At 35.2% G+C, this 23,224-nt stretch overlaps 1 pseudogene; it reads left to right on the forward strand.

Annotated features, from left to right (window-relative positions):
• The first annotated feature begins 18,223 nt into the window (after nt 1-18,223).
• LOC143568530 (pelargonidin 3-O-(6-caffeoylglucoside) 5-O-(6-O-malonylglucoside) 4'''-malonyltransferase-like) lies at nt 18,224-22,015 on the forward strand (annotated as a pseudogene).
• The last annotated feature ends 1,209 nt before the right edge of the window (nt 22,016-23,224 follow it).

Genomic DNA, 23,224 nt, shown 5'->3' on the forward strand with positions numbered 1-23,224 from the left:
ATGCCCACCAGATGGAATTCTACATTTGACATGCTGGACAGGGCCGAAAAATTTTAGAAGGCGTTTCAAGCGTTTGATTTGGCACACCCTAATTTTAAAAATGATTTGGGTGATGGTCTTCCTAAAACTACAGATTGGAGTTACGCGAGAAAGATAAGAGATATATTACAATTGTTTAAGCTTAAAACCACCAATGCTTTTGCTACTAAACATGTGACTGTTAACATGTTTTATAGTGAGATGATGGATATCTATAAGCATTTAAGAAACATGAGAGATACAGACCTTGAAAGTAGATTTATGGCTAATAAGATGCAGGATAAGTTTGACAAATATTGGGGGACTAGTAACAAAGGTTTTAATTATATTCTCTACTTGGCCGCTATATTAGATCCTCGATTGAAATTGCGTGTTTTATCATTTGGATTTGCGGAAGTATTTAGGGCTGAAAAAAGGAATGAGACAGATGATCAACTTAAAAAAAGGATTGAGACAACAGTTACATTTATAACAGATAAACTAGAGATAGTGTTTAAGCACTATGAGTATGAGTTAAATAGTGAAAGACCAAGTTCAAGTCAAGCTTCTCAAAGGGCAAGTAAGGTTGCGGGTTTAACAGATGGGTTGAGTAGTTTTTTTGCTCAGTTTAAATCGGCTGGCGGTTCTAGCTCGTATGAAACTAAAAAAGAACTTCAGAAGTACCTTGAGGATATAGAGGAGCCTGATTATGAGGGATTTGACATTCTACAATGGTGGAAAGCTTCGTCTTCAAAATATCCGATAGTAGCAAAAATGGCGAAGGGTACGTTTACCGGTTTACTAATAGTTAATTTTTGCCTTTTAAATTAACTTATCATCAATTATAATTATTGTAGATATATTAGCTATCCCGGTTTCTAGTGTGGCTTCAGAGTCCGCTTTTAGTACGGGCGGGAGAGTTGTGGAACCATACAGAAGTTCTTTGACCCCTTCGCTTGTTGAGGCATTAATATGCATGGGGGATTGGATTGGCACGTCAAGCAAGAAGATAATCAAAGAAAGCCTGACTGATTTTGACGAAATCGGAAAAGGTAAGTTAACAATACATACACTATGCATGCATGCCCTTTTTTAGTTCGTTTATGTTGTATTTATATTTATTAATATATGAAATTTTTTTGTAGAAATTTGTGAGAAAGCGGAACCGGGTAACATGAATCCAGGGGTCGAATAATCGGTGGTTGTGTGAATGTGGGTTTGAGGACCATTGCTTAAATATTTGAGATTTGAAAAACATGAAGGTTGTTCGGTTTTTTTTTTTTGATTATCGGTTTATTTTGTGTTTGCGGGAAACTACTACTATTCAGTTTAGACTTTAGACGGTTTATTTTGTATTTGATTACAATATCCAGTTATATTGGTCTAGTTATATTGATATGATGTCTAAGTATGTTCTTTTGGCCCGTTAGCTAAAAGATGATAATTAGAATTTAGAAGTATGGTATCTTTTAGCTCACTCGTTATCATCTTTTAGCTAGCCTATGGCTACATCAGCAGTACCGAAACTGCATCAGCAGTACCGCCATGCGCATCTACTACTTTGTAAGAAAATTTATATGGTGTATATGAATGATAATTCCATACTGCAAAACCGAACCATGACTTTCCAAAACAACAAAAATAATAAGACAAAATTACACTTTGCATATCTTGGGTAGTGGCGGAGGTACACTAACTGAACATAGATAAACTGAAATAGATGAGTGAAAACCAACTAGAGGTAAATGTCAATAATGTGTTGGGCCTAAAATGTGATTAAAACTATACTCTAAAAAAATTATATCAATATATTAACAAACTTATACAAATGAACATAAACTAACGAACATAAATGGACGTAAACGAACAAACATAAATGAACGTAAACAAACAAATGAGACGTGATCATATTCGTTCGTTTAACTAAATGAACAGAATTTCTTGATCATGTTCGTTCGTTTTTTAAAACAAATGAACTTACAAATATTTGTAGATAAAAATAAAATCAAATATATAATATATATTGTTAATGATAAATTGATAATACTGGAAAACCCAAAAAAAAATGAAAATTATACCTTTTTAAATATTTTTAAAACAAGTAACTAAATAATTGTAAAGTTTAAACTAACTAACCCTAGTATATATCGGCTGCCCATCCTACATATACGTATAATTTATTTTCTTTTTTCAATTATCAATAGCTCAATCAATTTCATATTTGCAGAGTTCCAGAGTTTACAAAGGTATGTTCATAATTTCTTTTTATTGGGTTGCTTTCATATGATCAAAGTCAAACCAGATATCAAATAAGTTTTGTTTTTTTTTCATTCAATATAGATGCCTCCAACTAGAACAAAGTTATCTACAATTTGGTTGGATTTTGAGAAGTTTACTGATGAGGAAGGTAGGAAAAAAGCAATTTGCAAGCACTGCTCGAGTGTTTTTATTGCTAACATAGCTATAAACAGAATAGCTTCATTGAAAAGGCATTTAACTAGATGTCCACAACTCCCTGGTAATCAAGAGGTCGAATAAAAGATGGTGGCTGCGTATAACTATTGAAAAGATGAATGATTGAGTTTCTTTTTTCTTTTTATCTTTGTGTTTGATATGAAGTTTGTTATGGATCATATTTGTTTTTTTCAATTTTTGTGTTTGATTTGAAGTTTATTACGAATCATATATGTTCTTCTTTAAAAAATTAAGTGATTAAGTCTAAGTTTGATGACATTATTTATGTTTTTATGTTGTGTTTAACAATAATTAAACAAGTGTTCATTGATACTAGCACGATTCACTGGACAGAACAGATCCATATGAAGTTGTTCTAATGGTGTATCAATGGAATTAAATAACTTAGAAGGATGTGACTTTTTCTTTTGTTTGCCCTTTTTGCAAGCAACACAGTGATCGGATAACTTAAAGTTCTTCAAAGAAACACCTTCAACTAAGTCATTAGCCATCAAATAGTTCATCTTTCGAACATGAATGTGACCCATTCTACGATGCCATAGAATAGAGTCATTCTCAGTTGCCTTTGAGATAAAACATGTTTCGATAGATGTTGATACCTTAGAGCTCATATTCAAGACATAAATATCATTAGATCGAGGTGATATCATGACAACCATGTCCTCGGGAATGACATATCCCAGTTTCAGAATCAGACATTCTTTATCCGTAAATACTGTTGTGTACTTCTTGTCACAGATTTGCGACACGCATAATAAGTTATGGCCCACCTTGTCACAGTAATTGACCTTTTCAAAGGTAATATGCCCGTTCAAAACTTCACCTTCCTGTGTTATCATACCCCCAGAATTCCCAGCAAAAGCCACATAAGCCCCTTGAATATTTCTCACATTTTGTAAGAGGTTGAGATTTCCAGTAATATGATGAGAATATCCGTTGTCCATTATCCAGTTTTCACCAGATACGGTCTTGGATGTACCCTACACACAAAAGAAAATGATTAGTTCAAAAAGGCAGCCCAGGCCTCAATCTTGGGCACCTTTTGATTTTCATGAGAAGAAGTAAACTTAGTCGAATTTAATTTTTGTTCAGCAACTTGAGAATAAGTTGCATGCCTTTTAGACTTTCGTCTCAGATAGGCAGCTTGAACGACATTTGAGTTCACGTTCTTGCAGATTGGAGCGGTTGGGACAAACTTTGGGTTTACTTGACCATATGTTTCTGTAACATCCTGAATATTATGATGCTAAATAAAGAAAGTTGCGTTTAGGGATTTCACGTTATTTATTAATTAATATCGAGTAAAGAACGGATCATGGACTTAGATTAATTAAGGTGGGTTGAATGGGAATGAGCCTTAGGTCCATGGGCTTTAAGGGATATAAATATCCCCTAAACCAACCTAAAACCCTAAACCCTCATTCATTTCCATCCTAATCTCTACACACTCAAAAACACACACATACACTTACACCTATATACGGCCGAGAGCGAGAGTGAGATCCAAGGCCAAGCAAACGAGATTCTTGATAGATCCTTCAATACGCAAGATAAATACAAGATCTAAGGTCCGTGACTAAGCCAAACAAACACGAAAAGGTACGTTTTGATCTTAAAGTTTACGTTTTTATAAACGTTTAGCCTTGAAACTTTCAACGGGAGTAGATCGAGTATAGACGAAACGTAAAGTTGTAAACTTGATGATAAAATGAACCTAACGAACCCGCGAACCTAAACGGCTCGTTTAAAATGAAACCATAGATCCATTCTCTAAACGTTCACTATAAAGGTTCATGCTTTATGTTATAAACGGGTCAAGATTGGACCGCAAATGGTCAAGGGAACGTTTAGGACTAAGGCCAAATCATAAAATGAGTATCGAAGTTGTGAAATGTGCAACGAAGCGAACCAGTGAGCAGCTCGACCCCAGCCAGGGGCTCTGCCCCTTGGGCCCTGCTAGGGGCTGCCGCCCCTAGAACCCCGCTGCCAGGGGCGCTGCCCCCGGACCACGATTCGTTGTGGGTAATAACTAAGACTAGAAAGAGGATATGAGTAGTGATAGTTAATTGATACGTGTAATTATTATACAGTTAGCCGTGCACAACTAAAGAAAGGGATTACCATTAACGGTGAACGTAACCGCATACATGTGAGTTTCTAGCCCCATTTCCTTGTTATGTTTTCGGGGCTGTGTGCATACTCGATGTGAATGTTAATACACTTACCTTAAATGGTAAGTGTATGTCTTATTGACGATTGTGATAGTTAAGTATGTATGCTTGACCGTACGTGAACGACCTTCGGGTATTGCACGTATTGTTAAGGTAAGTATAGTATATTATGTATGAAATGTGTATGTGAATAAGGGAGTATGTACGATTATGTTTTGTATGGTATTAATTGCACGGATATGATAATGAAAGGTAAGATAGGGTAAGGTTAAAGGGTTGCATACACTAATAATATATGCGAAGGATAGAGGGTTGCATACCCTAATAATATATGCGAAGGTTAAAGGGTTGCGGACTCTTCCAAATTCTGCGAAGGTTAAAGGGTTGCATACCCTAATAATATATGCGAAGGTTATAGGGCGTAATGCTCTCTAAAACGTAAGGTAAGTATATGAAAGAAAGAAAGTGCGAAGGTAAGTAAGTATGTTATAAACGAAAGTATGAAAGTACGTAGTTATGGATATATTGTATGTTATGTGATTAACTAGAACTCACTCAGCGTAGCTGACTTTTAGTATGCACGCAGGTGAGTAGAATGAGGCAGCTCGCTTGAGGGGACATATGGCATTGAATAAGAGGTTGGCATCGGAAGACTCAAGACGTGTTATGTTTTAATTACTTAATTTTTGAAAGAAAAGTTGTTTGTTTAAGACAAGTTTTGGATTGTTATGAAATGTTTATGAATGTTTTATATTCCGCGCAAGGTTTTTAATTAACTCTGATATTAAGAACTGTGTTTATGAGTAAATCCAACACCAAAGTAGGGCTACCGGTAACGGGGCCTTACAGTTTCATTCACATGAATCACCTTTCGTGGATTCACATTAGAGAACATGATATGCGTATCATCATCACACGACAAAGGTCGTTTCAGAATCTCCTTTATCACAGGAACCTGTTTCGATTGGTCCTTGACAAACGGATGAAGATTCTGAGTCTTCTTTTGTCCACAATTTCTCACCACATACCTTGTTGACCACAAAGAAAGCAACTTCGCATGTCCACACGATCATGTTGAGATTTGGCAAAAACAGATGCCACAGAAGGTTGATGACTCCCAGTCTTAGTAAAATTCTTGGCCAAATCATCAGACGACACCGATTTCTTTTTCAGATAGAAATCAAGATTAGAGCAATTTAAAAACTTTGCAATGTGTCAGTTCCAGTTGATTTTACAAAGTGAACTTTCTTAGCCGTTTTTAACAATAGCTTAGCTTAAATCAATGGGTCTGATGTGTTAGACGTTCTGGCACAAGCATACTGACGTTCAAGATCTTGTATCTTGGAGGTTTCATTGTGAAAGACACTTTCAATCAGCTCTGGCTTGATAATGCTAATCGGAATGTCTTTCTCAGTGAACATCGTGTCTATTCCTTTTAATTTAAACACACGACTAGTTGACGGCTTAGAAACAGTAGGATTGATAAACCGCATCAAATCCTCATCAGAAATTTTAGGCTTTTCTGATTTCTTAGCCTTCACCGGTTTAACCTTAACATGTTACTCCTTTTTCACCTGAGTTGCGTGTGAACCATACACTGCCTCCTCGAATTCATGAGGTTCACAAAGAATGTGATTAGAACATGGACTGTTCTGGTTTTTGTGTATCACTTCGGGTTCAAACACATCCTCAATGATGACTTTATCAACATTCTCAACAAAAACTTTATTGCTTTCAACATGAGGTTTTTGAGTTAATGATTGAGATTTAGCATGATCAGTTTTCAATGGTTTAGGTTTTTCTGAAACAACAGGTTCTTTGACAATCACATCTTCTTCTTTTCTTGCAAAAGGATTTATATTATAATCATTTTGAAATGGTTGTGGTATTTCAAAGAAACCTATATCCTTTTTAGAGTTTTTTTGCTTACAAGTTACTTCGATTATTTCATTTACCAAAAATGATGAGTTTTTAAACTTGCTCAACTTATTTTTCAATTCAAGAACCTCATTTTCGAGTTCAGTAATCTTAGAACGGTGTTTCAAGATTTCCTGAAATTTTTTATCATTGATTGTCATCTTTACAGACAACTCGGCTTTAAGGTCATGATTGCTTATGGATAAAGCTTCAATATTTTATCTGGATTTCAACTGAGAATGCAAAGATTGCCTATAAGTGTCTTTCAAAGAAGCAATTTCCTTAATTAGATTATCATTCTGAATCTTTAAGGAATCTATCTTAGGCTTGTTGAATTCAAAATCATCACATGAAGCATTAATAGATAACTTAGAAGCAGAAGTACTAACCTCATTAAGCTTAGCCATGCAAGCAGATGTGGTTGATTTGCTGATTTTGGCCATGCAAGAAAAAGTAATTGGAAGCTTTTCACATGAGTCGTCAGAATCAGATTCAGTATCAACGTCAGAAGATAGCTCACTCCCACTTGCATCTTGGAAATTTTCATTTGACCCGAACATAACCAGATTAGCTTGATTATCGTTGCACAACAATCGTTGTGACCAATCAGGTCCATCCATGTTGGACAACATAGCTTGTGACCCAGAAGAAGATGGTTTGATTCCAGAAGATTTAACGGCATCATTACCAGTTTTCCCGGATGAATTTCGATCTTGATTTCTAGGACCAGTATACTCCTTCTTTGGTTTGTCACACTATTTAGCAAAATTTCCAAACTCTTGACAGTTATAACACTTAACTTTCAATTTATCAAACCCAAGCTCCTTGTATAAAGATGGAAGATCTTTGCCAGTTCTTTGCATGAACCTTTTAACCTTTCTAACGATCATTGCCATATTCCATTTCAAATCCATGAGTTCCAAATCATCAGGATCAATTTGCTCATATTCTTCGTCGGTTAACTCACTAGTAGCAATTTTACTACCAACTAAATTCTCATAAGAAGTCAAGAAGGCAGACAAGAAAGCAAAGTTCTGCTCAGCCTCCTTCATGTTTACATTCGGTTGTGATGAGAATTGATTTGCAGTAGATTAGTTTCCAGACCCTCTAGAAGAACCAGGTGACCCAGAACTACCAGCAGTGTAGAAACAAGCACGTGGATCACTATACACAGTTGTAGCATTATCACTTGCAGTTTGAGTAAGAAATGCAGCGATTGGAGTTACAGTAGAACTCAACAGCATGCTTCCACCATAGAATGCTGGATCTTGGTTATCCTTAGAAGACTTTTGACACCTAAGATCATATTCACGTGCTTCGATCTTTTGTATGAAACCCGACGCAGTCAGATCTTCATTGCTAAAATAGTTATTCTTCTTCAAAACCATTAAGAAGGTCAAGTAAGAACTCGGTAAAGCACTTTTGATGGTATCTAATTTATCACTTTCAGAAGGCTCCATCTTCATTTTTTCCATTTCAGTTATCAGATGAATAAACCATGTTGTCATCTCTTCGACAGTCTCACCCTTAAGTAAGTTAAAATTTCTGAATTGAAATTTTAACATCACCTTCTTGCTTTCAGCAGTATTACCCATACTTCTTATACGAATATGTTGAAACAAAGAAGCACAAATCTTTATGCTGCCGACTTGATGAAATATATTTTCTGGTAACGCCATTGTGAGAGTCGAGTATGCTTTTGTTTCAATTTCCAAAGCTTTTTTTTCTTCCTGAGAGTATTGTGAGATGGCTTTAGGTGTGAATCCAATTGTCTCATCTACAATCATTGAAACAGTATACACATCATCCAAACAATAAGAACAATCAGGGTGAACAGAACCCAAATGTGCACGAAATCAGGGTTCCAATTTAGCAAAGTCGCTAAATTTCATTAATCGAGGACACTTTGAATGGGATCCAATTTCAGTGTCCAATTGTAACATTTGCTGCATAAGCGCATTTTGTGAAGCCAACGCATAAAAACCAGCCATCTTGAACAATACAAGACAATCAAACTTCAAGGGTTGAATTTGAAAATACCTTAAACGAACTATGAACATTAACTTTAACGAATTGTGAATAGTGTTTAACGAATTGTGAACAGTGTTTGGAACGAATCATGATAACGAATTGACAGTAACAAATTAGGAATAGTGTTAACGAATCTGGAACAGTGTCACATGAACTGAGTCAACGAATCATGTCAAATTGACGAATCAGTTTGACTAAATAGGTTAACGAATTAGATTAACCAAACCAGATTCTAAGTAATGAATCAAGGTAGCGAATCACTAATTTTACTTAACGAATCATTTAACGAATCACTAAGTGAAATCTTAACGAATCACAATGTCAACTCAACGAATCAGATAACGAATCTCTGACTCAAAGTAATGAATTAAGATAACGAACTTGCTACAGTTGATAACGAGTCAACTATAACGAATCAGTTTGTTAAAACGGTTATAACAAACTCTGACAACTTTTGCCACGTGGCAAAAGTTTGTTAGATTCAAGGTTAACGAATCAGCCACTTGTCTCACGAATTGGAGAGCACGAATCAGAAAGATAATGAACTAAGTAAAGAATTGTGTAACGAAGTGATTAAAATTAACGAAATACTATAACGAATTGGGTTAACGAAGAAGAGTCTTCAACAGGTGATGAAGATCTTCAAATATTCATCACCATTTTCCAGATTTCTGGAAAAACTAAGAACACCAAACCAAAACCCAAATCCGTAATACTCGTCCAATCCTACACCAAATTGCCCAAATAACCTATCAAATTACTCGGAAACTTAACGCGAAACCAAATCAATTCATCCCGTAAACCAATTAACCTTAACTCGTAACCAATTTTTATAAAACCATACTATGTTTTCGGCGAAATCCAGATCCAAACCAATCCCAACACAAACTCAATCCAATTACCAATTGCAGTCCAGCAATCCTTCCCAATACTTTAACAAATCACAATTCAATCAACCTCAATCCATTTTCAATCAAATTCATATTGAATTTGATCAAAACCAAACCGAAACTGAAATAATACCAAATTAATACTAATCAGTCCTCAAATAACAAATTAACACACAAATCAAGAGCAATCGAATCCCCGAAAGCTCTGATACCACTTGTAAACACTCGGATCTATCTCAGATCTAAGATCTAATAACGATTAACGGATCTAGTTCATTTTTACTCTTAATGATTATATGTTATATATATATATATATTAGTATTAGTTGTATATATGTGTATAGATATACTAAGGAATCGAATAATTAGATGAAGCTTTGAATGAGAGGAACCTTGGACAACAATTCAATAGGTTAAATCCAAAACTTAAATTAAACAGTGGAGGAACCCACTATATATAGAAGACAGGTCTAGTTCGTTACACATTCCGTAACGAACTAGACTCCTGCTTCGTTACATTACATTAAATAATAAACAATAACAACCCGCCTCCTGATTCGTTAAACATCCTTAACGAATCAGGAGGAGACTTAACTTAAGGTCTAGTTCATTAAACATCCTTCACGAACTAGACTGTTCCTCTAACGAACTAACTTAATATAATAATAAATATTACATTTAAATAAATGATAAGTACAAAACGATAATTACAAATACTCGAGACGCAAAACCCATAAATATTACAGTACTCGACTCGAACCGGATCGAGACCCATAAATGCCATATGACCGACACCCTAAGCTGTCAACCGTGACCACATTAGTGGTTGCACCCCTATAATATATTTAAACCGAATTCACGGTGGTTCGTGGCTAAACTCGGTTTTTTCTGATTATCGTGTCCCGTTATTTAAATGGTTAGTTGGGTGAAAAATCCATGGAACCCATGGTCACTCCTACTATCCATTTCTTAACTTGTTTTCGTATTTTTTTGTTGGAGTAATCAAACGTGGTGATTCACAAGATACTTCGACTACCCATATTTATTTCGGTAACTCGTTATTTAGTTTGGTCGGTTAAAACGCCATGTAACGCTCATTGGGCCGGCAAACTTCATTGCATTGTTAATTCGTTAATTAGTTGGGACAATCAAATTGTCATGTAACGCTCATGGGCTGTCCAACTCAGTTGTTTTTCGTTAGTTCGTTAGGTCATTTAAATTGCCATGGAAAGCTCATTGGAGGCCAACATCCACAATTTATATGTCGTTAGTTTATTGTAAACTTAATTAAATAATAATCTAAATTTTCAACTGACTTAACTCCTCGTGTAGTCATCACACATTAATCTTACTGACTACATTATTTAATATCTATTTACGCAATGTACCCCCTCATTTTATAATCTTTTACTTTTTATGACGCAAATTCCCTTACTCCTTAAGGCCACGTAATTATAAGTTATCTATATACTTAAACATTTTATAATTCTAATGTTTTCCTCAACTTATCCTTCAACTTATAAATCTTCATTTATGGTCCTCGTAGAATGTCTCATCTAAGAAACCATCGTCATCTTCGACATCAATCGTCTGATTCTCATGACCACCGTATAGCTACTTGTATAGCCGAAGAGTTAACTGTTGCGATCTTTAGGATAGTAACTAAATTCGGAACCTCCATGCAACCGATTCAACTGTTCCCACTAATTCCTTTGCTAGTGACTGCAAACCAACTACCTCAACTCATCCTCACAACAAGAAACGTAAGAACCTTGCTGAAACATATCCTAACTACCCGCAAGTCTCCTCAAACAAGAAACCTTACCTCAGTCCTTTTCCTTTATGCTCCATTTGTAACCGTCATCACTCGGTTAAATCCCTATGCCGTCGCTGCATCCAATGTAATCGTTATGGCCTTTTTGCTAACACCTGCCGTGTCCTGACTAATGCACAAGCCACCTCGCAACAATCTACCCCTCGTGCTCAACCTGGTGCTCCTAATAACTGTGCTTGCTATAATTGTGGAGACCCAAATCATCTTCGAAATATGTGCCCTCAACTTATCCATGCTCATCAAGCTCAAACCCATCAACCTCATGTCCCTCAATCTCCTCCCATCAATCAAGGTCAACCTTACTTAACCCAACACTACCAAACCCCGCAACCACAAGCTCAAGTTTACCAAACATATTTCCAGCAAACAACTCTCTTGCAAACCGTCCAAGATCCAGTTTTCCAAGCAATGCCAAATCAATCTACCTCAACTGCTCCTACTCCTGCAACTCCTCATGGTGCCTCAATTCACGCAATTAAGCTACTCAACGATCATGAAGACCTTTGTTGTTCCCTTTATCTATCTTACCTAATTTTGTCTTTTTCTTAATTACGTATTGTAACACCTCTATATGGCCTTGAATTATTTCCGTATTTGGACTATTTATCTTCTATCTAATAAATAGAGTTTCTTTGGATTAAATGGATTGTTCATTACAGAGTGCACTAGGCACCCGCCTTGATATGAGCACAGCATACCATCCTCAGACGGATGGGCAAAGTGAGCGCACCATTCAGACCTTGGAGGACATGTTGCGTGCATGCGTGTTGGATTTCGGAAAAAGTTGGGAACCTCACTTGCCTTTGGTAGAGTTTTCGTTTAATAACAGCTACCACGCAAGCATTAAAGCAGCGCCGTTTGAAGCGTTGTACGGACGGATGTGTCGATCACCTCTCTGCTGGGCAGAGGTGGGTGATAGCCAAATCACTGGCCCAGAATTAGTACTTGAAACCTCTGAAAAGATTGTTCAAATCCGCAACCGTATGACAGCAGCACGAGATCGCCAAAAGAGTTACGCCGACAAGCGCCGAAAGCCTCTTGAATTTCAAGTGAACGACCAAGTATTAATCAAAGTCTCACCTTGGAAAGGTGTGGTTCGCTTCGGAAAGCGAAACAAACTCAATCCACGATACGTTGGCCCCTACCGGATAACTGAGCGCATTGGTCCGGTGGCGTACCGACTGGATCTACCAACGGAATTCAGTAGCGTACACAATGTATTCCATGTATCCAATTTGAAGAAATGCCTTTCCGATGAAACCCAAGCAGTCCCTTTGGACGAGTTGCAAGTTGATGAACAGCTACGCTTCATCGAAGAACCAGTCGAAGTTTTGGATTGGGAAACCAAAACACTCAAGCACAGCAAAATTCCAATCGTTAAGGTTCGTTGGAACTCGAGACGTGGACTGGAGTTCACGTGGGAACGCGAGGACCAAATGATGAAAAAGTATCCTCACCTTTTTGAAGGGTTGACCAAACACCAAAAACCGCGAAAGCCGTCAAACCGTCAGAAATCACCAGAGGTATGAATTAAATTTCGGGACGAAATTTCTTTCTACTAGGGGATGATATGACAAACTAAAAATTTTTCTTGCCTTTTCAGACACCCATCGCGACTTGAATCAAATTTTCGGGACGAAAATTCTTTCAACATGGGAATGATGTGACACTCGTCAATTTCAGGTTAACTCCGTTAATCCAAACTCCGTCAATTCAAACTTAAGATCACTAGAACTATAACGCACATCTCATTTCATTTAAACTAGGGTTTTAAATGATGCTTGACAATCACTACACATGTAGTCTTTCGGGATTGCACCGAAACGCAAACTAGTTGACTCAAACCATTGGTGAACAAACGACAAACATCAAAACAATAAGTAATTGATAATTATATGTTAGGCTTATGTGTTATTTGATAATATTGAGTAGAACATTAACTCAAGATGCAAAAAGCTATTTTATGCTAGAAAAGTAATAACTAAAAGTTGAGGGGCCATTGTGTAATATAATTATTATTAATTAATAACAAAAACCCTAACCTCCTCTCTCCCTCCCAAACCCGATCGCCCCCCCCCCCCCCCCCCCTCCCTCTCTTCTTGGCTGCCGTCACACTACACACACATACACACAAGGATTTTCAAGCTTTTGGTTGAAGAATTAAGGTGCTAGGAAGGTATTAACAACTACTCTATGCATTCCATATGTTTAATTTTGATATTGAATGGGTTAATCAAAACCCTAATTCACGAAATTGATGATTTAGATGAGTTAGGGTTTGATTATATGCTTGATGATGATTTGCTAATGAAATTGATAACTTGTTGTGTTATTGTTGTTTGTTAATCATTGTTCTTTGATTTTAAACTTTCAAGAAAAACCCTACTATGTGTGTAATGTGAGATTGATATGCATGGTTGGTAAATATTGTGTCTAGAGTGTTATATGCATGGGTTATGGTTCATAGATTGTTGTTATGTTGAGTTTTGATGTAAACTGGTACTGGACAGATTGTTAAGTTTATGTTTAGACGACTGTAATTGAATGTTAATGTGGTAATTGGTCAAAATTATTAACACTACAGTATACTAGGTTGAGTCTAGTTTCTATAAAGTCCAAGTTTGTAATTTTTGGACGTGTAAATGTTAACTTTTATTATTTTACAAAACTGAAGTGCAAGTCTGAGTTGTGAGGTCTGCTGTTAGGCTGTTTTATAATTATCATATCTCATAAACTACAAGACCAAATGGGTTAGTTCCACTTTTGGAAGTTAACATATTGAGTTAAGAACCTAACCCAATTGGTCTTGAATTAATTGAATTTACCATTTAACGGTAATAACAAATACCATTCTGTTGCGCATGATTTTGACTGCTGTGCGTTTATTGTAATGTTTTGGTCTTTGTGAGAAAAATATGTGGAATAAAAATATAGTAAAAATATTTCTGGAAACCTAACTCATGTTTGCTTTTGTGACGATTTTTGGTGAATTAATTGATATGTTATGATCTGTTGGATAGAGTAATATTTCAAGTAGAAATCTGTCTTGATAAAACTAGCTGCTGAACTATGTGAAAATACTTGAAACGTGCTTGTTATTAGATAATTGCTATGTTTTTGACTAAATTGCCCTTGTGGGGAATGATTGCTAGTAATGTACAATGTTAGTACTTGATACTTAAGTAGTTGTATACACATGTAACGTGTCACCAATGTGTTTGTCGAGTCACACACAATTCACAAACGAAACACGAAACGTATCTCATGCATAGGTATTATGTGCCGAGTCTAGAGACTCAATAATAGTTCCAACACTTAGAAAATCTCATTCTTGTTTTAGAACGCTAGTGAGGATTTTCTGTGACGCGCATCTCTTGGTTGACTTGTTTTTGAATTCTTCGCAAACAGTGAGTTTCACGTTCCCCTTTTACTCTTTTAAACGCTTTTTACTTGGAAGAGATAACATACTCCAAAACGCTTTAGATTTTGTTATTAGTTATATATCACTTGTAAAGGCTAAGTGGCAAACGAACCAACTAAAGTCTTTCATAACATCGAACCGTTTAGTATTTGTATAATAGCGAGTCATTGTTGAGTAGTACTACTGGGTTTGACAAACCCCACCCAACTCTAAACTCGACTGGAGGTCGAGTGGGTGTAATCTTGGCTAACACATTCTCCATGGTCGTGGTAGACATGGTGGCAAGGCAATTGATAAACAGTCAGCTTCGGTGTCGAACACTTAGTAATACTTGTTTTATAGGTTAGATACCTATGGATATATAATTGATTTAACATTATCTGGTAACGCAAACGCAAAACGTAAACGCAAACGCAAACACTTTATTTATATAAACTCGTGAACTCACCAAAGCCGTGTTGACACTTTTAGTATGTTATTCTCAGGTAGCCGAGGCGGGCGCGCGGTATAGGAACATGCATTACATTGAACTCTATCGTTTTTGCAAACTTGTTTTTAAACTGTTATTAATTGGGTTTTAAGTCGTCCTGCGTAACGCAACACTTGGTTTATGAATTTACGCTTCCGCACTTATTTACACTTAAATGTTTCGTGGTTTGAAAACTTTATTTATGGTGTTTGATTATAACTAATGATTCCGATTCTGTTAGTTCACACCCTCTGATGGTAAAACTCCGTTAGTGGATTTTGAGGGTGTGACAATGTTATAGAAATTTCCTTACTTTATTAAAACCCATTACAACTTTTGAAATTGTTTTATACATTTGGTGATTTTCTAGTGTTATAATTAAAACTCCTTAAAACTTTTGTGTCCATAAAGTCACGTTTTAATCAAACGTTTTGTAAATCCACACAATGGGACAAATCATGTGGACCATCCGACGATGAAAATAATTATGGTCCGGAACATAATTATCGAAGTCCTCGCATGGAAATCATGATGCGTAAGATTGTGTGACATAATATATAATTGAAGATAGTTGGAATAATGGTACAAATGTAAAGATTATAAGGACATGATGGATACGCCGCTGGTACATCCTATATATAAGTGTCATTATCGGATTTGCGTTTGGAGCGTTATTTTAACTATTCAAAGTTCGGTGTTATAATAAAAAATTTTAGAAATTTTATTATAAAATTTTATTTTCCTCAAAAAAATTAAATGGTTTTGTTATAGTATCCTCTAATTTCGGGACGAAATTCTCTAAGGTAGGGGAGACAATAACAACTCGAACTTTTCAAATTAATAAACCCGACCCATTTCGATGTTCGGGAAATTTTTCGGCATTTATCAAGTAAAATAACTATTATTATATTACTATTTATTTAATTATATATTATATATTTATAACTTTCACATTTTGGCTATTTTAACCCAAAAACCAAACTTTAACTCAAATATGCTTCCACCTCAAATCTGCAAGGACCAAACTGTAACTTATGTATGTTATTATTATTATTATTATTCCTGAACCCGTTAACCCATATTACTAATCTGATTATCCTACACCCAGACCCGATACCACAATCATATCTTGTACCCGAATTCAATAATCAGTTACTTGGACCTTAATCTTCGTGATCTAAATGGAATTGAATCAAAATCCCTATTATACATTCCATCTTCGGTTCATCGACTATTTGAATTGAGAAACAACATCAATTGGATTCGTTTTCCTATTATCTTCTAGCCGATCCTAACCCTAAATCGTTATGCATATAAACGATCGTATAAATTCAATTAAACGCGCATATAGCCTCCATATACCAGCGCCTAACTAAACCCTTCAATCAATTATGTTATCATCGCCGTCTGTTCCAGCTCTTGAACCTGCTATGGCCGCTGTCTGTCTCTACTAATTAACCCTCTAACCATCGTTACAGGTAATTGCATACATGGTTATGATCGCGTTCAAATGTAGACCAAAAGCCCTTTGATCAATTGTAACGGTTTAATCAGATCAATTTCTAGGGTTTATGTATTGAATCTGAGTTGAACAACTTGTGTATACATTTCAAAGAAACGAGTTTATGATGCACGTCGCTGATGAAGCTCGGCTGGTTAATTCAAGTGTGTTATGGGGCCGAGGTCGCGGGTTCGGCCCCCTGCGCCTGTTATTTTTGGAAAAATTATTTTTATCATCCTTTTTAATTAATTTATATCTATATTAATAATACTAATGATTGATTATAATAATTCTAATTAAAAACCGACTTTTTAATACTAACTCATGTTTACTTTCGTGTATATACATAAATAAGCATATATGTATATAAATATATATTAACTTAAAAACCTAATATTTATCTAGTAAACATATATGTATATATATATATAGTTATAAATTCGAAAGTAATATTTTCTAAGATATATATTTTATTAGACAAACTAATTATTTTAATTTATATATGATATTATATTATTATAATATTAACTTAATATTGTTTATCTAGTCGCCGTAGTAAATCTTGTACTTTACTTAGCGTATCCATTTTCTCTTTGTCCGCGCGTGATTTTTTCAATCATCATTCCTAGTATTCCCTTGTTACCTTTGTTTATCTATTGAGGTGAGTACCACATTCCCCTCTTTTTACTCGTTTTTCCACGTTTTGGTGACATATGCGTAAATTATATTTCTTATATATACTTACTTGTACCTTACTTGTTTATGTGCTTACTTGCTTTGTATGCTTCCGCATTCGGAGAGGTCCAACATAATCTCAGTCTAGTATGATCATACGCCTGTCGTTAGCCTTTGTGCTTCTTGACATCTCAGTTATACTTGCTCATTTAGTTAATTTGTTATTCTCATATGATTTATTGCAATACTTATATATATATATATATATATATATTATATATACATTTAAACTGGTGTGTTGCTCACTCAACCTTGTGTTGACAAAACCATTCTATTTTCAACACATATGCAGGTATTCGTGTGATGTGAAGTAATTAGAAGATCACTTAAGGATGTATGCTATAAGAAAATATTAACGAGACAATATTAATTAAAATTTTATATTTGTTTGATGTCTTATTTGTTTTTGGGATATTGTAATGAGTATTTGTTTTATTTGAAATTATTAAATAGATATTGAGACTTATATTGTGCATGATAGTAACCTTGAGAGCTGTGACAATCAGTTCGCGTCCTGGCATTTCCTCCGTAGATCGGGGTGTGACAATTTTGGCACCTATTGTTAAATTGCTATCTCTAACTTGATATACGTAAAGCATCGTAAAAAACTGATATGCATTAGGAGTGAGTATATGTGCACTGCAACTCCTACAAATTGGTGGTGTTAGTTGTGGTGGCGAAGAATTTGTGCAAGTGGCAAAAGTGGTGGTGTTCCCGGCAGTAGCGCGCGGGTGGTTTTGCTAGAGCTAGCGTTGGCGGTGATGGTGGCAGAGGAATTTGTGCAAGTGGCGAAAGTGGTGGTGTTACCGGCGGTAGCGGCGGGGGTGTTGCTGGAGCTAGTGGTGGCGTTGGCGGTGATGGTGGCAGAGGTAGGTGGTGCTCGCACTAATATTGGCAGTGGCGGGTAGGTGATGGCTACATTTGATGGTGTGGGTGGTGTTGGTCCAATTGGACTCAGAAAGTGACCCGTGTTAACTCATATGCGATCTTATTTACCCCCAATCAACCCATTCTTATATGCAATCTTAGTATGCATGAATGTATGTAGGTCTGTACAATTGTTGTTCTGATCTTCATTGCCTTGTATTTCTTTTAATAAAGTCAGTTATCCTTTTACACTCATAAGATAACGATTGTACTTTTATTTTAAACAAATAATGTTTTTATTTAAAGTTTGTAGAAAGTTAGTTTGTTATGATGACATTAAACAACCCGTCCATCGGACGGGTATAAAACTAGTTAATATTAGGTCGGCTGATGAATTTATTCCTACGAAAGGAAAACGTCATGACTTTGTTCTCACTATACAAATGACCACCTTTGAGTGTGGAGGTGTGGCACTTGGTGTATGTGCAACACATAAGGTTGTCGATGCGTCAACACTATCTACATGATTCCTAAATAAACGGGCTGCCATGAACCGAGAAGAAAATAAGATCAAATTCACAGGGCCTGGTTTCATCTCATCCTCGTTGTTTCCTGCCTGTGGTGTCCGTACCATTCCAGTACCACTTACAACTGTAACAACTCGGGTTTTTCAAATTAATAATTTTTATCCTTTACCAGACCCGTTTTTGTTTTCGGGATACTTTTAATCAATAAATTATCGCAATTATCGAATAATTAATACTTTATTATATATACTTACTTGACAATAAAATAACTTTCAATGAATTACATTTTCACCCTAAACATAGTTTTAACCTCATAATGTATCCACTCTTAAAATAGAGGGACCAAACTGTAAATACATTAAAAGAGTTTATTATAATATTTCAACCCAAACCTGGATCCAAGTCCAACCCGTATTCATATACTAAATTATGACCCGATTAGTTTTCTTGCATCTTAATCTTCGTTTAATCTTGGAATTTATTTATGAAAATCATTCCATATGCTTTAACAAACTTACACCGACGATTAATTAAGGTATTATAATCAATATCGATCTCATACTCAATAATAACTAAACCCGTCAATATCAATAACGATTTACCATATAGACGCGAGGATTATTCAATTAAGTTTACGCATACCTTCTATGAAACCCGACGAAGCAAACCCCTAAACTCAATCATGTTATAAACTGTCGTAACCTGCCGTTTTGATCCCATATCTGGCCGTCAACCTCAGCTCGCAGTTCATCATTAATCCGTCATCCCAACAGGTAATTTATATTTGAATCTTGCTCGTCCTTAATCGCGGATCATTAACCCTAACAATAATCAAACAATCTTTTACCAGTTAAACGAATTGAAACTCTAGGGTTCATAATCAGTTTTAGGTTGAACCTGTTATTGTATTTGGAGTTTTATTTTCAGTTTATAAACGAATTGACTCAGTAGCGCAGTTGGTTGGTCTGCGTGATGTGAATCTAGAGGACGCGGGTTCGATCCTCGTTGAGGCCGTTTTTGTGTTTTAATATTTGTAAATTTTGTTTTTAAGTGTTTTAGTTAATTATAACTAATTACAAAAGCAAATAAATATTCATTTGATAAAACCGACATCTTAGAGTTTATTGTTTTGTCAAACCTCGTTAAAAGCTTTCGTTTACGTGTATATATAATATATATATTATGTATATATAATATTATATATATATATATTTATTATGTATTACTCTTTTTAAACAAAAAGATAATGAAACGTATTCAGAGTGTTAAACGAATTAACTATATTTTTACTTTTGGGTTTTCGTTAAAGATTCTAAAATATAAATCTTATTCTAATCAACTATTTAAACGTTTACTGTTATAATATGTCGTAACTCATATTTATTTAAACTAATTATTTATAAATTAGATTGTATGATAAGAAAACGATTCTTTTAAATTAAATAATGATTAATAACATTGTTTTCATAATAAGATATAATCCGTAGAAATCAATCGTTCAAATCCATAATATTATAATCCCAAACCTAACTCAAACTCCATCGAAATCTTAATTTATTAAATTATGTTATATCTTCGTAATTAATCTTATTATCATTAATAACTAGGAACTCTTGTCATCGCATCCCGAAGCTCTGACTCATTTAACTTAGTTTCTATCACCGTTTTATTATCACTTGTTCTACTTTATCAGGTGAGTATTTCACTCCCCTTTTTACTTATTTTTACCGTTTTGGGACATATGCGTTCATAGATATTTTTATATTATATAGTACTCAACCGCAATTGTTTATCCTTGTGTGTTTATCAGTTTGCCTAACTTGCTATTTGCTTACTTGCTTTGTTTGAATGCTACTTGCTTATTTCGGCAACCGATGTCCATTTTTATGGCACGGTTTAGTCCTTGCTTGGTAACCAATGTCCATTTATATGGATTGGTTGAGCCCTTTCTTTATGGTTTCTTTCTTTATAGCTTGCTTTCTTTATAGTTGTTTGATTGTTATGTGCTATGGCTTATCTGTATATCTCACATGAACAGTTTGCATTTTTACTTATTACTATATAGTGTCTCAATTCTGGTGTTTTACTCACTCAACCTCGTGTTGACAAAACTAATTTATTTTCAACGCATATGCAGGTCATCATATGATGTAGTTGAAGTTAGAAGATTGTTTAAGGACTTATGCTAGAAGAAATTCAATGAGACAATTAATTTTATGATTGATTTGTGTTTGTTTTGAGACATTGTAATGAATATAATTGTTTATTTGAATTTATTAAATAGAGATTGAAAGTTATAATGTTGCATGATAGTAAACTTGTGAGCTGTGACAATCAGCCGCGCCCTGACATTTCCGCCTTAGGTTGGGGTGTGAAAATAACCGACGATGATTTTTTAAGCAAGTATACAAGAAAGAAACTTTCATTTAGTGAGAGTGCAATATCCAGCATGATAGCAAAGGCCATCACAAATGGAAACACGAGTACGCATCGGTTTTCAAAGTTAAAATTGGTATCCGCGACCATTTGGAAGGCTCTCATTGGTGTTGATAGGGTAACACATGATTACGTAAGAGATTCTGTACTCTGCCAGCCGGTGAATCTAAGAGAAAAAATGGCTTCATCAATACGAAAGTATTCTTGTGGGAATCTTTGGGGAGTTTGTTCCACGAAACCTACGATTGTTGGAACAATCGAAGAATTGACAAATCTCGTAAATGTTTCCGTCAAGAAAACTATAGATGACTTCTCCAAGGTACACCACGATAGCGAACAAGGGAAAACAATGGTTTTGTATTCTTTCTTAAATATGACCAACATTTCTGAATCAACAAATACGATTTTATTAACTAGTTGGTGTAAGTTCCCTTTTTATGAAGCCGACTTTGGTTTCGGAAAGCCCATTTGGGCAGTTCCGTGGATGACGCCCTTGAAAAGTTTAGTACTTCTAATTGATGGCGCGAGAGGTAATGGTGTGGAAGCATACATCATCCTAGAAGTTAAAGATGTCCCTTAGTTTGAAGAAGGTCTAGATGCCGACGTTTTAAATGCTTAAAATCTATTTGTTTTGCATACTCATCATTTGTTTCTGGTTGAGTTATCTGTATGTCTTGATGTTCTTGTTTGTTATATATCTTGATGTACTTGTTTGTATGCTTTCTATATTTTGTGACAAACAAGAGAATAACATGATGTTGTATATTCAATACATTGCAAACATGGACCATACAAGTTAAATAAAACAATCAATATGCTTGCTAATCATGTTTAGAAATTGCAGATTAATGCATCGAGTACTCTCAAGTTACATGCATATAGCAACGTATTATTAGTGCTTCAATATAATTTATCCTGAAAGATAACATATGACAGAATGCCTTGTGAGTCTGAGACTCTGAGTTAAGGCATGGCTCAAGAAATTACTGCAAAATGAAACGTGTTGGGTGTAATATCGGTCACAAAAGGTTCTTCTTCTTCTTCTTAAATATTTAAATTGCTTTTATTTTTAAATTTGATTTAAAAAGAAAAGCTAAATAAACATGTGCATTTAATTTCTTTCTCGACGTTTTGGTATATATTTTGTGACAAACCTAACCGATACCGATATTTGTTTTTGTGGTTTTTGATCGATATAAAACAAGTGTTCATATCCTTTTGGGCATATCACGCCTTTATTACATGGTTTTCGATCGATAAAGAAGTTTCGGTATTCTTTTAGGCATATTACAACTATATTAATTTAGTTTTTTCTTCTGGTTGCTATATTGAGTGCCAATACCGCGCTAGTAACGTAACTACTCGAATTGAACTGATACCAACCAAAACTGAAATTCCACCGCATTTCATGAGGAATTCCACTAGTTAATACTTAAAGATGATATAGCATGTGAAGTGAATACATAACTTAAACATCTTATTATTCATTACATTACAAGTACAGACATCTTATTCGAGAAGTGAATCCCTTCGTGGCCTGCTAAATGCTAATCCTATTCCCATTCCCGATTATAATCATTATATTTCCTCCTATTGATCCATAAGCAGCCCAACCTTTTTTCTTCTTTGCGGCTAAGTGCACTTTCCGGCCCAAGTGGTCCACCAAGTGTCCAAATTAGATTGATTGATTAATTAATTAATTAATGGCTATATGATATTAGTTAGTAACTTAGTGCATTGTTATGATCCACTTAATTCCTATTTATTTTACACTTATTTCTTGCATTTAGTCTGCTAAGACCAAACATTCAAAATCCGGTTGTCAGTTTTGACACACTCCGGACGACTACTCTCCTTAGGTGTCAGTTAATTTTCTTTCTTTTTCAACAACTTTTCTTCCCTCTTCCGTTTTGCCATGGCCTCCAAAGATGT

Source organism: Bidens hawaiensis, unplaced genomic scaffold (assembly GCF_021521415.1).
Source record: "Bidens hawaiensis isolate Kalapana, Puna unplaced genomic scaffold, B.hawaiensis_p1.1 tig00024002_1, whole genome shotgun sequence".
In the NCBI taxonomy this organism is placed as follows: Eukaryota; Viridiplantae; Streptophyta; class Magnoliopsida; order Asterales; family Asteraceae; genus Bidens; species Bidens hawaiensis.